This window comes from Lytechinus pictus, chromosome 17, assembly GCF_037042905.1.
Source record: "Lytechinus pictus isolate F3 Inbred chromosome 17, Lp3.0, whole genome shotgun sequence".
In the NCBI taxonomy this organism is placed as follows: domain Eukaryota; kingdom Metazoa; phylum Echinodermata; class Echinoidea; order Temnopleuroida; family Toxopneustidae; genus Lytechinus; species Lytechinus pictus.
In genome coordinates, this window is record NC_087261.1 from 19,059,607 (window position 1) to 19,076,851 (window position 17,245).

General features: G+C 35.4%; 1 protein-coding gene across 3 annotated transcripts in view; it reads left to right on the forward strand.

Moving 5' to 3' along the window:
* Positions 1-14,046: 14,046 nt before the first annotated feature.
* Positions 14,047-17,245, forward strand: part of LOC129280160 (uncharacterized) — a 149,222-nt gene continuing 146,023 nt past the window's right edge. For all 3 annotated transcript variants that reach the window (XM_064111805.1, XM_064111806.1, XM_064111807.1), the window contains exon 1: positions 14,047-14,450. The gene's annotated coding sequence lies outside the window, so the exon portion shown is untranslated. The remainder of the gene's footprint in view (positions 14,451-17,245) is intronic.

Here is a 17,245-nt window from a genome sequence, read left to right on the forward strand (position 1 = left end):
ACTTACTTTTTTTGTTGTGTATACATTGTTATAGCAACTTGTTAATGCATTCAAACTAAAAAAACAAATACTTTCATAGAGTGTTCATGATCATTGGTGTGCTATTCTAGTCACCTGGTCTATACAATTTCTGCATCCTAATGTAAAAAAATAAAAGGTCACTCAACCAAAATTGCCCATGAGGTACATATAATACCGAACTGGTCTATTTGAACCACAAGGTCCGGGTTCGAATCCCGGCACCATGGTACTTGTGTCCATTGGCAGTGTGTTTATCTACATTTACCACTCTCCACCCAGGTGTAGTAAATGGGTGCCTGAGCCCCATTGCATAAACGTTACCATTATGGTAATTTTCATGGAATCCTTGAATGTGATTGGCTGTTGATCAGTGTTACCAAGGTAGTTACCGCTGGATGGTGAGGTTACAATAATAGTAACTTTTATGCAACGGGGCCCAGGTAGGAAGGAATTCCTTGGAATGCTCGAACACCTGATCAGGGTAGCTGTGCTAATACCAGGGTAGAAGTATGGCAGTGCCTAAAAACATTGTATTCAGCGCTATATAAATGTTGCACATGATTATTGTTATTATAACCTAGTTTCTATTTGCGTAACTTGACATTTCTGCCTGGATTATTCCTCCTGTCTGAATCTCTTGTGTGTACTTTGAGAAAAACTGGCCATAGAGTTAGGGTGAGGGTTTTTTTTGTTTGGGGGGGGGGGGGAAGGGGTAAAGCTCATGATGATGATGAGGATTGAGAATGCCATTTTAAGTGCATAAAAACTAAAAACAATTCTCTATAATGATGTAAGGATCGTGATTTGGCTATGTATTTCGGAATATTTGTTTTTGTGTGCTTAATATTCCAAGATTGCATGAAATTTAGGCCTATTGCCTTGGGGCAGAATGTAAGATGACCTATGCAATAGAGTCTGGGTGAGGATTTTGATAGAGAGGGGAGGGCAGTGTGGTCATTATGTATTTGAATACGATTGTGGTTGGGTGTTTCATTTTTGAATAGTTGCAATAGCTTGTGGGCTTAGACATGTATGCACATTTGCCATGAAATTGATTGTCAGGGGGCAATATGTAATGGAACATGCGCTCCGTTGATCTAAAAAATATGTTTAAAAAAAGCTGTGATCCCAACATTTCCTACCCATGATTGAGATGAGCAATGAAATATCCTGCGTCATTATGGCTTGGCTTGTTTAAAAGTTATTTCAAATATAGCTTGCCAGGAATTATATATATATATATATATTTATTTATACAATGTAGCACCGTCGCTGTGTACCCAGACGTTATTGACTATCACAGTGTGATTTCATGCCTACATAATCAATAATAAGGGTAAATTTTCTAACAGTGTGAAATGTACTCTGCTAGCAATATTTATGTGGATCTTTTTCAATTTCCAATATTAAACATGTTTGGAATGGCAAAAGTGGAGCATTCTACAATTTTTTTTCTCCAAAAAGGAGCTAAATCCATGAAAATATGATTTATTCCTCTTTTTTAAATTGATAAAGAATGCTAGATTTTTGAAAACATGATTTAATTGATCTAGGATGATAGCACTATCATAATTATCAAATAAAAAGCAGTGGATAAGGGAAAGTGGTGAATTAAAAACATTGATTTGCAGAAAATGTCCAAAAGTGGATTTAGCTCCTTTTGAAATAAAACTTCATGTACTAAAGGTGGGTTATTCTTCGCTTTTATTTGACAAGCAAATACCGAATGTTGAACATGAAACAATCCTCATATTTTGAGAACAAAATAATGATGTAATTGGTTTTAAAAAGGGTTGCCTTAATAATAGCATTTCGCTGACGTACAGATGGGGGCCTGGGCCATACGCCCACAATCAATAAATATAATATTAAAAAAGAGGAAAATACAGAAAAAGAATGGATAAGGAAAAGCTTTGCTATTTTCTAAATATTATGTCAAAATCTACCACGACGTTAAATTTTTAACTTAAAATGGTCAAAATTTTAGTGCTCGCTCGAAATTTGAAAGCTTTTTTTTGTCCACGTGCTCCATATATTGTGCCCCCTCCATTTTTTTTTTCTAGGGGGGGGGGGCTTCTTACGCTACTGTTAAAAAAAAATCCCCAAATAGGTCAGATTTCTTTCATGCTTGTTAGACACTCTGAAGTACTCTTAAAATGTACTGGGAATGACGGGATTTGCGACACTGATTGGTCTTTCGGTCTTGAGATATGCATAATTGTTTTTTTAGGAAACGCCTTCAAGTTTCCTAATCCAGTTTTGTACAGATTGGCAGTTTGATTATTTTAATTGTCCTAGCCGAACTGGGAGAAAAAAACTAACAAAAAGAATTATTAAAGTGAATAATTCACTCATCGAAGACAGCTAGTGAATAAGATTTACTCCAGTAGATCATGGGTGTCTTTCTCTGGTTGTTGAGTGAATTTTCACTCTTTTTATGGTGAAATCTTTGTGGGATGCTCGTGCTTTCACTCTTACTTCACTCCAAATTTAGTGATCCTTCACGTCACTACCAAGGGGAATGAAAAGCTTGGGGTTTATTATGACCGGGCTTGCCTCCCATACAGCATTGTTTTTTCCTTGGCAGGCCCCGGCCTCCGTTCTTTTCACTTACTTATTTGAAAAAATCACCGTAGCTCACGATCGACTGACACAGTACTTTCTGATATTTTGTTACTCTTATTGTATTTTTTTGTGAACGAAATCTCAGTCCGCACAAAGTTCTATTCATCGCGGGGGGGGGGGGGATATTACGCAATAATACCAAGCGCCACCCCACCCCCCACGTAATGTAGAAATCGCGAGCGGATCTACGCCCATGTCTCAACTTTCCTCTCAAAAGCGAATTCACACTTTGTTTTTTAGGGAGAGAGAGATCGAAAGTAGCGTACCTGTCAAAGTTGCCATTTTCCTGTTTCTTTCAAAACAGTAAAATGTGACAACACGTTATGATCAAACACTGTTAAGTCTATAATTCTCGGGTGTACTAATAAAAGACAATATACATTCAAGAAAAGGGCGATCAATAAAATACAATTTTCTCGGTGAGAAAAATGTAATAAATGCCTATACATGATTGTGATCCTACTCTGCAATGTTTTAAGTTCTATACAACCCTGTAAAACAAGTGTTCAAAATCTTAACAGTTCATTATATACAGGGGCCGCGGAACGGTTTTCAAAGTGGGGGGGGGGGGGGGGCTGAGCCAAAAGTGGGGGGGGGCTGATCATGCTAAAAATCACAATCATATGGTCAATTTTACGTTTTTGTACACGGTTTTGGAAATAAGTGGGGGGGGGGGGGGGGCTGAAGCCCCCCAGCCCCCCGGTTCCGCGGCCCCGATATACATACATATATATATATATATATATATATATATATATATATATATATATATATATATATATATATATCTTATCTTCAGTAAAATGAGTATTGTTGTTTAACATTATAATCACATGAGTATGAACATTTTAAAGAGTGTATTTACTTTGAATAATGAATTGTGCTTCTAAAGTACCACCAAATGTACTTTAACCCTTTATGCTTTTTGCCATAAAACTTTTATTTGTTCTTTTTATAACCATGTTGTCAGAAATTGTGCAGAAAGTCACAGATCTAGACGGTTTGTTCGATTAGGGTGACGTCACAATATTGTATGACATCATCAATAAAGATAGCAGTGATGAAATACGCACCATGTGACATCATTGCACCCGACTATAATAGTTTTATTGTCAATTGGCATGACTGCACGCTTCAGATCTTTGGTTAGGTGGTTTTATTATCATGGTTTGGATGTTTTTGTGTGGTTTATGTGGGTACAATTCCATTCAAGAATTGAGGAATGTTATTCTCCCCAAGCCTCAGCCAAAATCCCTTTATTTTATTCCTCGATTTATCAAATTCCCTGGGAATAACTAACCGTTTTTAGGCGTTTCTTACAAATGAATTACACACGACATGCACGGGATTTGTTTTCGGTTCAGTTTGCTTTGAATTTGATTAGATAATAGAAAGAAATTAGATGCTCACCAGTGCTTAACAAGAAAAAAAAATAGTACAAATGCGATGATCCATACTTGGGTACTATTCGTAGTTACACTTATATGCTTTTCACACTGCATTTCCTTAACCCCATACTATCCTTAACCCCAGACTATCTTTTTTTCGATTCACACTGTCTTTCTTAACCCCGTACTATTTGCTTAGCCGGGGTTAACGCCTTAACCCGGGGCAATCACACAGCTCATAAATATTGATGATTTTACCATACAGAGCGCGATTAACGTGCAATTTCGACTTCTGTGACTGGCTAATGCTTAGCCCCACTTTTGCTTAGCCCTGTTTCGTTTCACATTGCATCTCTATAAGCACCGCAATTGTGGTGCTAGCACCACAATAAGCCGGCTAACCCTGCTTTTTTTGCAGGGCCAGATAGTACCGTACTATTTACTGTGCTAGCCCACTTTGCTAAAACGTAGTGTGAATTGAAGTGGGCTAAGCTTAACCCCGGGAAATTGGTGGGGCTAAGACCCCCCTTAGCCCCACCAATTTCCTGGGGTTAATGGAAGAAAGTGCAGTGTGAAAAGCATATTAGAATCCCTCTATTCCTCTGCCGTACATGAGGGTGTGTGTGTGTGTGTGGGGGGGGGGGGGGGCTTTGGACCATGTATGGACCCCTTAAAAGTTTCACTCTAGGAAAAGGGGAGAAAACGAAAGGAAAATGGGTGAGATATGATATTACCTTCTGAGGTATTTTATGTTAAAATCTATCTCATAGTTAGATTTGTTTTGTATAAATGAGGGTCATCTTTTTCCTCACTCGCCTCGCTTGCAGGCTTTTATACATTTAGCCCTAGACGCCAGTATATCTGGCCCCCTCAATTTATTTATTTTTGCTCATCGCACTACCGAATTATTATCAATATATTGATGTTTTCTAGAAAGAAACTTAGGTTTTTACCTTAGACGTATGAAATTATCATGAAAATAATACGAAAAAAAACTCAATTCGTGTTACATACACACAAACAAAAAATGCTTTCCTTCATCATCCACATGGCTCTTGCGTTTGCTGAAGAAGCAGTCTGTCAATCACAATTATATTTTGCAATATACCCTTTTCAAGCGAGATTTTAATGAATACATTGAACTTTTGTTGTATAATGTAATTTGGAGAGATATGTAAATCTCCGTTATGTTCCTTTAATTATACAGGTTTTGCTTCTTTCCTTTGCACTTGCTAAGTATTGCAATGCGCAGTTGAGTATATTATCCATATAAATTATTGAGCAGTAATAATTTGAAATTACTATGTTATAATCATTATACACGATGAGCCCTCTGTAATCTTGGTCCCGTCATATTTATGGTCATCCCCCAAGTTGGCCTAGTTTCGTTGGTAGGGTATTTTGATGTTGATATGACTGCTAGATAAACAATGCCAATTAACATGTTAACGATGATGTCATATTCCTTTTTTTCTTCATTCTTCTCCCTCCTTATTCTTCTCCCTTCTCCTATTTCCTCTCTCCTCTTTGATCTTCTTCTTTATCTTCTCCTTCTTTTTCCCCTTCTTCTTCATCTTCTCCTTCTTATTTCTCTTCCTCTGTTTTCCTCTCCTTCTCTCTAACTTACTTTCACCATTGTCTTGTACAAATGTTATGATATGTACATGTATACTATTTCTTCTAATTTATTGTGTTTGAAATTCAATGATGAATATTTTCCGCATATTCTAGTATGGGGATCGGGGTGTTATAGCAGCATACAGACCTTTTATCATCATCCACATGCATTATGAATTTTTAGGGGTATTAAAGTAATTGCAGACAGTTATTGACAATTTATCGTGATTGTTCATGTAAAGTATTTCAATATTGTTATGATATATTGTACTTTTCATCTTTGTGTATACTTATTGTTAAAGCCATTGGAAATCATATTTCTTTGTATTCGTACAATGACCAATAAAAGAATCTTGAATTTTAATTATTTTTAAATTCTCCTTCACATATCAAAAGAAAAAAACATCACATTTAGAGTTTGTGATCAGAATCATTTTACACACTTTTTTAATAACGATTTTTGTGCAGAAATTGTCACATTCGAACAGTTCCCCATTTTCCTTATGGATTATAATTTTCAGAACTTGCAATGCTACATGGTTCGTGATGATTGGATATAAGACATTTAAAAGAAGCTTTTAGGGAATGTCGTTTCTGCGAATCGTTTTTATTGAAAGTCCGGGGTTCGATCCCCAGCCACGGCACCTCTGCCCGGCCGTGAACATGGCTTTGAATCGACAATGCCCTTTTGATTTAATTTCATTTATTCACCATACAATACATTCAAATACAATGCAAAATAACATATACATGTAAATGCATAAATGAAGCAAAAAATAAATAAAATAAATAAAATAAATAAAATAAATAAAATAAATAAAATAAATAAAATAAATAAAATAAATAAAATAAATAAATACAATTTATATATTCCTATATTCAAATAAATGGAAATGCTACATGCATTCTTGGCAACTAGGTGTGCACTTGATTAACAAAAATAATGGATGGCATATTTAATATAATTATTTTCTTCGGATTAACGAACATTCGGACCAATTGTAGATTCGTAAATTATTTTTTTGTATCGTGGAGTTAAACTATTAGTTATAAGTTACCCTGTTACAATATAATGCTGTCAATGACGTTTCCTTCCATTGTAGCTACAGTATCTCCATTCTCACTCTTCCGATTAAGCAGCGCTAAAAATAGCAATGATGAAATTCAGGAAGTTGAATACATAGGAAATTTACCTCATGAATGTTTCCATTCTTCTAATCATAATGATGATAATAATGGTTATTTACACGCGCAAGGAGTTGCCATAATCTGCGTTTTTTCTTATAGTTTAGCTTATTTTTTTTCTAATTTAGTGGCATATAAAGTTTAAAAGCTACATCACATGAAGGTACCTGAAGCATTAGCCCATATTTTTATTGAGATTCTACTGGACGATTATACGTATAGAAATTACGTCAAGAACAAAGACGCATATATGAGCTAATCACTAAATAAGAAAAAAACACATACAATTTCTAGATCTAGAGTCGTCATCCTTTTCTCTTTCAATAATGTAAGAAACTATTGCCACATAAGAATGATCAATCGAATTAGAAATAAAGCGATAAATGTTTAATTCAAACAGTAATACGTTCGAATGAAAAACTGTAGGCCTACATCTTCTCCCATAGTTGTAGATAAAATTAAATAATTGAATGACATTCAATATATCAGTGGCGTAAAGAGCCAAACAAAATTGAGGGGGCTAAATATGGTGTATCGCGTAAAATTTATAAAAAGTTGCGAAGAAAAGTGTCAACATTTTTATTACAAAATATATACAAAATATTTTGTAATAGATATTTACAAACATATTCAGAATATGATATCACATTTTCACCCTTCTCTCTTTTACTTTTCTTTTCTCTTTTTTTTCCTTGGTCGTGAAATATATATATATATATATAATATATTTTTTTTTTTTTTGGGGGGGGGCGCAAGAGCCCTGCAAGATCCCCCCATCTGTATGCCAGTGCAATAAATCTCCAAATCCCCTTTGATGGAAACCTAACAAATCCGTTCCTCGTCTGCATGGGCGGAAATCCCAGGGGGGACAGGGGGGACGTGTCCCCCCTACTCAAAATAGTAGGGGGGACACAATATCAAATGTCCCCCCTACTATTTTTGGTCTTTTATGATGGTAAGAAATACATCATTCTAAATCGAAATAAAACATGTATTTTGGGACGAGATATGACCTTACTTTGGCGATGATAACCTTTTTTTTGCTTGTCAAATTTTCCCGCCCCTTGTCCCCATAGGCGGATCCAGGGGCCGAGGGGCCCGCCCCCCCCCCCCCCTCTTGGCGGAGCAAAAAAAAGAAAAAAGGAAAGAAAGAAGGAAAAAGGAGGGAAAAGAGAGGAGAAAAATTGGAGAAGGACGACGAGTGCATAAAATAAGATGAGGGGAAGTCTTGGAAAATAAAAATAATCTTTCGTGCCACTATATAAAATTTTCGCTCGCGCTTCGCGCTCGCATTGCCTGTGCGGTGATTTACATATCTTGGTCAATATGGAGTTCGAATATCAAGTTTGGAAGTCAATATACAAATATATTTCACCTCGGAAATCGAACTTTCATTATTTTGTGTAATTTACAAATTGGTTTTTAAAAAGTGCTCTGTAAAAATGTCAGTTTTATGGTCTGAATGTTAACATTTGCTGCTTGCGCTGCGCGCTCGCAAATTTTGATTTATCATGTACCTATTATTTTCGTGTATTCCATAAAGTTTTCAAAATATCCCTTTTCAGGTCTGATTGTCAAGACGTATCAGCTAGCGCGCTGCACGCTCGCATTTTTCATTGGCGAGTTATATAAATGTTTCAATATTGATTATACAACAAACTACTTAAAATTCCCTTTTCATGACAGTTTATCAAAAATTTTAGCTCGCGATTTGCGCTCGCATTAATGGTTAAAAATATATTAACTGATGCATCCTATTCATAATCACAAAAGTGAAATGTCCAATTTTTATGCCATGATCAGATTTCGCGCCCTCATAAGGCATTAATAAATATGATATTAATTTAATAATCAAATTGTCCCTTTTGTTTCATCTCGCGCTTAGCAAGAGGAATAGGAAGATAGTCATCATTTTCATATGATGACATGTCGTAAGAATGTCCCGGTCCTATGTCAAAACTCAAAGTAATAATAATATCAGCTCTTTTTTATAAAGTGCGATCCATATCCACCTTACAATTTTTCTACAAAGGGCTTGAAATATAAAGCTGAAATTGACTTTTTTTTCAGATCGGAATATCAAAGTCTTATGATTTTCATGATTAAAGTTGTATTTAGAATGCCTAGATTCTAGGTCTAAATGTGAAACACGCTCGCGCATGTTTATTCAGATACTCAATTTGTTCTCTAATTTAAATCATTATCCAGTTTCAGATCACAATATCAAAAATTTTCTGCTCGCGCTTTGTGCTCGCATTATTATTGTAGGAAGACCCCATATTACTCATCCTTTTGATGATTTACAAAACATGAACAGATTGGCCCATTCTTAGGTCTAAATCTCGAAAAAAATTCTGCTCGCGCTTCGCGCACGCACCAAGCGTTAAATTATATAGCTATCCTGTTCACGATTACAAAAACTGATTAAAATTTTCCATTCTTTCTTTAGAAAGTTCAAAATTTTTCAGCTCGCGCTTCGCGCTCGCATTTTTTGATTGTTGAAATATGTAACGCCTTCATGGCTAAATGCAAGCAGTCCTTAACAAGTACCTTTTCAACAGGTACCAGTTCAAAACGTATATAAACATTTTCTGCTCGCGCTCGCATTATTAATACTCATCCTTTTCAGGATTCACAAAACATGTATAGAGTGTCTCGTTCAGTAAATATTACAGGACTAAATCTCGAAATTTTCCGCTCGCGCTTCGCGCTCGCATTAATTGTTTACTTATATACCTATTCTGCTTGAGTTACAAAGAGTGCTTAGAATTTCTATTCTTTAGGTGAAATGTCCAAAAAAAATTAGCTCGCGCCTAGCGCTCGCATTATTTGATTGCTAAATGCTACTTTAACAGGTATCTTTTCCATCAGTTCATTTCTGCTCGCGCTTTGCGTTCGTAGTAATTATTAAGTTGCATACACATCTTTTTCAGGATAACAAACATTGCCCAGAATCAGTTCAAATTTTAGGAAAATTTCCAAAAAAATTAGCTCGCGCTTCGCGCTCGCATCATATAAATAAGAATTATGATATTATATATTAATTTATAAGAATAAAGCTAAGAAGTGACTAATGAGGACTACCCCTTCAAAGAAACAAACAAAAATCATCTTCGAGCTGCCAATCGGGAAAATATGGCTGAAACAAATTTCAGGCCCCCCCCCCCCTATTGGCGAAGGCTCGATCCGCCCCTGTGTCCCCCTACCTTTTGGGAGAGATTTCCGCCCCTGCTCGTCTGGGACCCTTTTCATAAAACTTGCCATAGAAAAATGCAATTAAAGCTACTGGAATCATTCAATTTGAATGGCTTAAAGAAAACTTGTTATGGAAATTTTCAATTTGCTATTAAAACATCTCTTTATAAAAAAAAGGGATACAGGTCAAGATTGATGATGTTGATTCATCTCTCTCTACACTGCAAAAACTCCGGTGTTGATTTAACACCAGCGCGGAATCTATATATGTCCACACCAGAGAAGTATTGAAACAACACCAGTTTGGAATCAAACCGATGCTGTTTTAAAACTAATTGGTGTCGTATAAACACCTTTCTGGTGTTAGACCAAAACGAAACTGGTGTTGTTTAACACTTCTCTGGTGTGGACATATATAGATTCCGGGCTGGTGTTAAATCAACACCGGAGTTTTTACAGTGTATATCTCTATCTCCCCCTCTCTCTCCCTCTCCATCCCCCCTCTCTCTCTCTCTCTATTCATCAACAATATGGGTGTTAGGCCTACGGATGATAACGAATATTCGCAATTTTTAAATTGATTGCGATATCGGTATATACGTAACAATAAATTCCTATAAATTGTGGTTGGATGGCAATATAATTTACAGTTTGTCCTTGGAATAGACGTATGAATTTTTTTTTTTTGTACTCAAGACTCAATGGAAAAATTACGTGTCAGACTGTGTAAATGATTTTAATTATAGTTATTAGTTTCAAAACGTATGTGCTCGAGCAATTTCTATCAATCATGTCAATGAAATATTGAAAATACTTTAAAGGGATGTTCTAGGCTAGAGACATTTCTATCTCAATAAATAGAGTAAATTCACAAAGTAAAATGCAGAAACTTGGATCAAAATCGGATAACAAATAACGAAGTTATTGAATTAAAAAAATTGCATTATTCCGGTGGAACAGTTCAAGGCATGTCTTTGTGAATATTCATTAGGTGGGCTGATGATGTTATATCCCCACTTGTTCTTTTGTATTTTATTGTATGAAATTAGGTTTATTCAAAAATTTTCAACCAAGAACTAAAACAATTGGATTGATAACTGATTAAGTGCATTAGTTATTTATTGCCACAACTTATTTCATCATAACGGAGACACATCATTTACAATGTATGGAAAAATGAAACATTTATGATTTCATGTAATAGCATAAGAAAAAGAAAGTGGGGATGTGATATCATCAGCCCACGTAATGAATATTCATGACGATGTGCATATAACTGTTTTCACACAATATTTAGAAACTTTAAAATTAAATAACTTCGTTATTTGTTATCCGATTTTGATGAAATTTTCAGCATTTTGCTATGTGAATTTTACTCTATTTATTCAGATATAAATCCCTTTAAAGGATACTTGAATATACAGAGCTTTACGTACATACCCATAATGCTTATCACTAATTTAAGGCTATATGTAGACAGCTTATCGTAAACCACGGAAATGTACGCTGGAAGAAAAGTCGAAATGTACCCCCTATGCCTCAATTGTATTCTCGTTTTTGAGAGTTCGCGAGAGAGCCAAATATCAACGGAAATAAATTTAATAATCAATTTCGTTGTAAATTTTAACATGATTAGGACAGTTATTTTGAGTACACTTTAATTTATGGATATGCTTTTTGTCCGGGCGGGGATAGCTTCACTCGCAGACCCTTTACTCCATCATAAATAATCTGGTCATGTCCCATATTTTTTTATGAACGATGTAAAAGGAAATTCCAACCGGTCAAAAAGGATGATCCTCAAGCGTTTAACTACCTAATTACCGACTACTTTCATAACTTTATTTGGCAATTCCAAACATAACATTTTATAGAAACCATGATATCAAGCATTATCATAAACGCTTTTGGAAGTGTTAACAGAGATTTCGTCGGACCACTGTTCACTTCTGGTTGGTGTCTGTCTGGACTTCCCACCGGCAGTTGAAACCGGGGGGTGGGGGAAGGGGTCATCGAGGACGACTTTCTCAGATTTTATTTTATAAAAATATTTGCTATGTCAGTTAAAAACTTTCGGCTTAGCCCATCCTTCAATACCAACTAAAATGTACCCTAGACCATTTGAATACGATGCAGTTAATAACGATTTCGTGCTACTTGTAATATTACACTCTTAAACAATGTTGGGCAACATAATGTCCACACAACAATTGGTTAAATCCTTATCCAATTCTGGGTAGTTTTAAACCAATAATGTGTGTTTTGGGTGAAAACTACACAGTATTTCTTAAAAGAAGAAATTACATTGTTTAAAATGCCTTTTCGATTGGTGGCAATGTTTCAACACTAGGAATCGTTTCCCAGAAGCGGGCAAAACTATGAAAGCAAGTATATTTATTTTAAGGCATTACATCGGGCAAATCCATGAGTAAATAAAATGTATCTAGTTTCCTTTTCCTTTGGCTTGGTAGTACATCTTGTCGCATATTGTTGATTTAAACTAGCCACAACACTTATTCATTTTCTCTTCACCTTCTATTTCTTTTAAACCTTTTCTACTTTCTCTTTTCCAATCATTTGTCATCGACCTTGAGCTACGCCTACGTGTCGGGATGTCTGTTGGATTACCAAGTTTTGTAAAGCTCCTTGATATGAACCTCCTGAAATGCGCTATATAATATTAAATGATTATTATATATCAATTTAGTAACCAAGAAACTTATCATTTTGATGATTTCTTTTCCTGTCTTCAAGTTAATTCCAACTTGTGTATGTCTTGCCTTGGGCAGTAAACTTTAAAACCATTTGGCAGGTGATTTATTTTCTTTCTTTTTGTTTTAAACAACTTTATCCCTTTAAAAGGAAAAAAATACGACCTTCCCTCAATAATTTTAAAAGAACGCTAGAGCATATTTACTTTAGGCGTAGAACATCAAATTCTGCCTGCCCAAATTATTTGAACACTGATTCAGACTCTTATTCTTACTTCAGTCTTTTGCTTTGAATGGGCGCATCTTCTGGTCATAATTCGTCCAGTGTTACCGTTGCCATTTCTATTTTATATTCTTCCTAAATATACATTTCTTGTTTGTGCTTCTCGCACACGATACGTTTGAAAATAGTATACATATTAGCACCACTAAGGACTTTGTAGAGATTGTACTATTTTTTCAAATACATCCATTCAAAGGGTTCCAGTAACGCCCCTGCACTCCCTGCAAAATGGAGGTACTTTCTAATCATTTCAATAATAATTGAACAATCTTGTTGCTTATAGGCCTACTTGTAAAATGCATTACACCTAAAGTTGTACCCTAACCCTTTCCAAACACGCACACACACGGCCAAGCACACAATTTACTAAAATTGAAATATAAAATTTATCAGCGTGGGAATTCACGAAAATTGTATAAAGAATAAAAACATTCCCTGATAAAGAAATGGCAAGTATCTTGCCATTTGAACAATATAATTTACTTACGTTGACAAGATTCTAATTTAAATTTTGTTTTGAATAGAAAATTGCCCTTTTGATAAAGTATTCGACCAAAGAGGCCTAGATCAATTTTTAGAGTGTATCAAAAATACTAAGTTGACAAGATTTTAACCTTTTGACAAATATCTATAGTCAAATTTTAATAGCCATACATTATTTTCTTAGAGTGTATTAAAAATACTCATTTATTTCATTTTCAGTCACTTGACCTGAAATTAGGGTGTTATGTACTGCTTAAAGGCGTCGAGGCTTCACATCGATCTCTCATAACGCAGGTAAGGCTGAGGTGTGTTACGGTATGTGCCGTGATATAGTTGGAAAATGTTGGAAAATTGCACATTTTGGTCATTCATCAAAATGTGCCATTTACAAAAATGTGCCGTAACAAGGTGTGCATGGTATCAGAATCGTTTGCCCCTCCTCGTTATCATGGTTGAAAGGCATGCCGCAATGCAGCACGGAGCTTCCTCGGTTGAATGCACACTCTGTCTTTATTGATAGGCCTGCGTGTGTCACGCTGATTCGAGTAAGGTAAGACCTATATTGGGATGACATACTTTCCATACAGATATGAATAATAGAAAATTATCAACTGTGAAGCTCACCAAGCATTTCAATGGGGAGCTACGCAAGCTCGGAACAAAAGCTGGCCAAAGTTCGACAAACTGTCTACTGAGATGACGGTGAGTGCCAGGCAAGTGGTGATCAGCTGAGAACGATGCCTTTCCTCCTTGTTTCAGTTGTGGTCTGGCGGTGTGACACTGAGGATATATACGGTGAAGAACTGGCGCCATTTTCGATTGCATTGGTAATAATAAGCAGATAATTCATTGGACGGTCATAATAAAAAGCGTTTCCATTTTGTTACTGAATATTTTAGGTGAATTAAATTGGATTTATACCAGTTCATCTTGAGGAATAAGGTGAGCGATGTTTGTTTATCATAATTCTACAGTATTGTTTTTGGGACAGGTTAAACAAAAATGTTCATGCATGCAGGGTTTCGGGAGCTATTTGGGATGTTTTCAAGGATAAGGTAGAAAATGATGCATGCAAGGAGAGGTGGAGAAGGGTAGGTTATATGTATGTATATATATATATATATATATATATATATATATATATATATACGCACATATATATATGCATGCATATATATACGTATATATATATATATATATATATATGTTTCATACTCACACCTCAAAAGCGTTTGGTACAAGTAAACTTGTCATCACATTATATATTTATATATATATATATATATATATATATATATTATATTCGTGATCTGTGACCATCGATATCATTAGGTATACCGAAAATGGGACAGTTTATGCATGGATTAATTTTTGTTCCATCAAAATACACCACGACATTACAGATGTATTTTTCAACCTTTGTCAAGTCTAGTGTACATCGAAAACTTAACATTTTCCGTCTTTGTTTACCCCCCCCAAAAAAAAAAAAAAAAAAAAAAAAAATCCATACACGGCTATGTAATATTCTCTGCATGAATTACTGCGATGGTAAAGTGCGTTCGTTCTTAGTCTTGTTGATGAATGTTTCTCTATGTTAAATGATGCTTAGATATACATTTATTATACAGTGCATTTACTCTTCATTTTTTGGCAATTTTTGTCTCGCCTGCATAGCAGAGCAAGACTATAGGCGCCGCTTTTCCGACGGCGACGGCGGCGGCGTCAACATCAAATCTTAACCTAAGGTTAAGTTTTTGAAATGACATCATAACTTTAAAAGTCTATAGACCTAGTTCATGAAACTTGGACATAGGGTTAATCAAGTATTACTAAACATCCTGCCTGAGTTTTAGGTCACATGACTAAGGTAAAAGGTCATTTAGGGTCAATGAACTTTGACCATGTTGGGATAATTATTTTCAAAATCTTAACCGAAGGTTAAGTTTTTAGAAATGACATCATAACTTAGAAAGTATATGGACCTAGTTCATGAAACTTGGACATAAGATTAATCAAGTATTAATGAACATCCTGTCTGAGTTTCAGGTCACATGACTAAGGTCAAAGGTCATTTAGGGTCAATGAACTTTGGCCAAGTTGGGGGTATTTGTTGGATTACCATCATAACTTTGAAAATTTATAGATCTAGTTCATGAAACTTGGACATTAGGTTAATTAATTCCCACTGAATATCCTGTGCGAGTTTCAGGTCACATGACCATGGTCAATGGTCATTTAAGGTCAATGAACTTTGGCCGTGTTGGGGGTATTTGTTAAATTACCATCCTAACTCTGAAAGCTTACGGATCTAGTTCATAAAACTTGGACATAAGAGTAATCAAGTATCACTGAACATCCTGTACGAGTTTCAGGTCACATGACCATGGTCAAAGATCATTAAAGGTCAATGAACTTTGGCCGTGTTGGGGGTATTTGTTGAATTACCATCGTAACTCTGAAAGTTTATGGATCTAGTTTATAAAACTTGGGATATAAGAGTAATCAAGTATCACTGAACATCCCCTGTGAGTTTCAGGTCACAAAACCAAGGTCAAAGGTCAGTTAAGGTCAATAAACTTGGGCCATGTTGGGGTAATTGTTGAATTGCCATCATAACTTTGAAAGTTTATAGATAGAGTGAATGAAATGTGGACATGGGTGTAGTTGACAAGTCTTAAGTCACCGTTCAAATGTCATTTATGGTCAATGAACGTGGTATTATTATATGAATGGTGTTTTTGTGAATGATTATTTTATAGTAGTTTTCAAAGTTAGCACTGCTGCGATATTAAAATCGCGTAATGCAGGCGAGACTGCCAGAGGCGTTCCACTTGTTTTTAATCATTGTCACTATTTTCATAAATGATTGATCTTTCTGAAGGTATATTCAGGTTGTCCCCAAAATATGCCCTTATTGATAAAACTAGTGTTATATCGAACTACTTGAGTGTTTATCATGTTTATAGAGACGTGTTTACGTTAAAAGAGCATTATTCCTAATTGGTGCAATGTTGAATAAAACAAGTTTGAGAATATAAAAGTGATAGCTTTGTCACATTGGGCCTCTGCAGAGGAAGGGTATGCCATGTGTTATCATAAACGTTCAAAACTGTACCAACTTCACCAGAAAATTTAGGTCTACTTTCATTTTTGTTTTAAACTTTGATTGGTCGAGAGGGTATACGAGGGAAGTGTTTTTTTTTACGAACGTACCCGGCGAGTTACACTTTAAGACCGAGTTTGCAATTTTTACTTAATAATTTGTTCTGAGCGAATAGGATGCAAGGATTTCAGTGCATTATAATAGTAGTCAATTAAAATATCCGACCATTTTGTTACATGAAAAGCTCCCCGGGTCGTTGAATTCACGTGTTAATCGAGTTGTTAGTATACCATGTTAATGATTTTCGTTTTCGTAGTGTATCAAGTGTTTGTTGATAATGATTCAATCACGGTAGCGTTTTATTAGCATAAAGAGAATGGACATCCTGTCATATATATTGAACATGTTGAAAGAAAAACCAAACAACTCTCTTCTTTTCTCTCACCTCTCAAATCAATGGACAACCGTTTGACTTTGTCAAATTTCATGAAATAAAATTGTTAAGTCTCCCTTTCTACTTTTGATGATTTACAGGATGTATTTAACCAGACGAGAAATCTCACTTAAGCCCGCACTCAAGCATGGCTTCTTATAAATGAATATTTTGTGTTCTACCTACATGTACATGTACGTC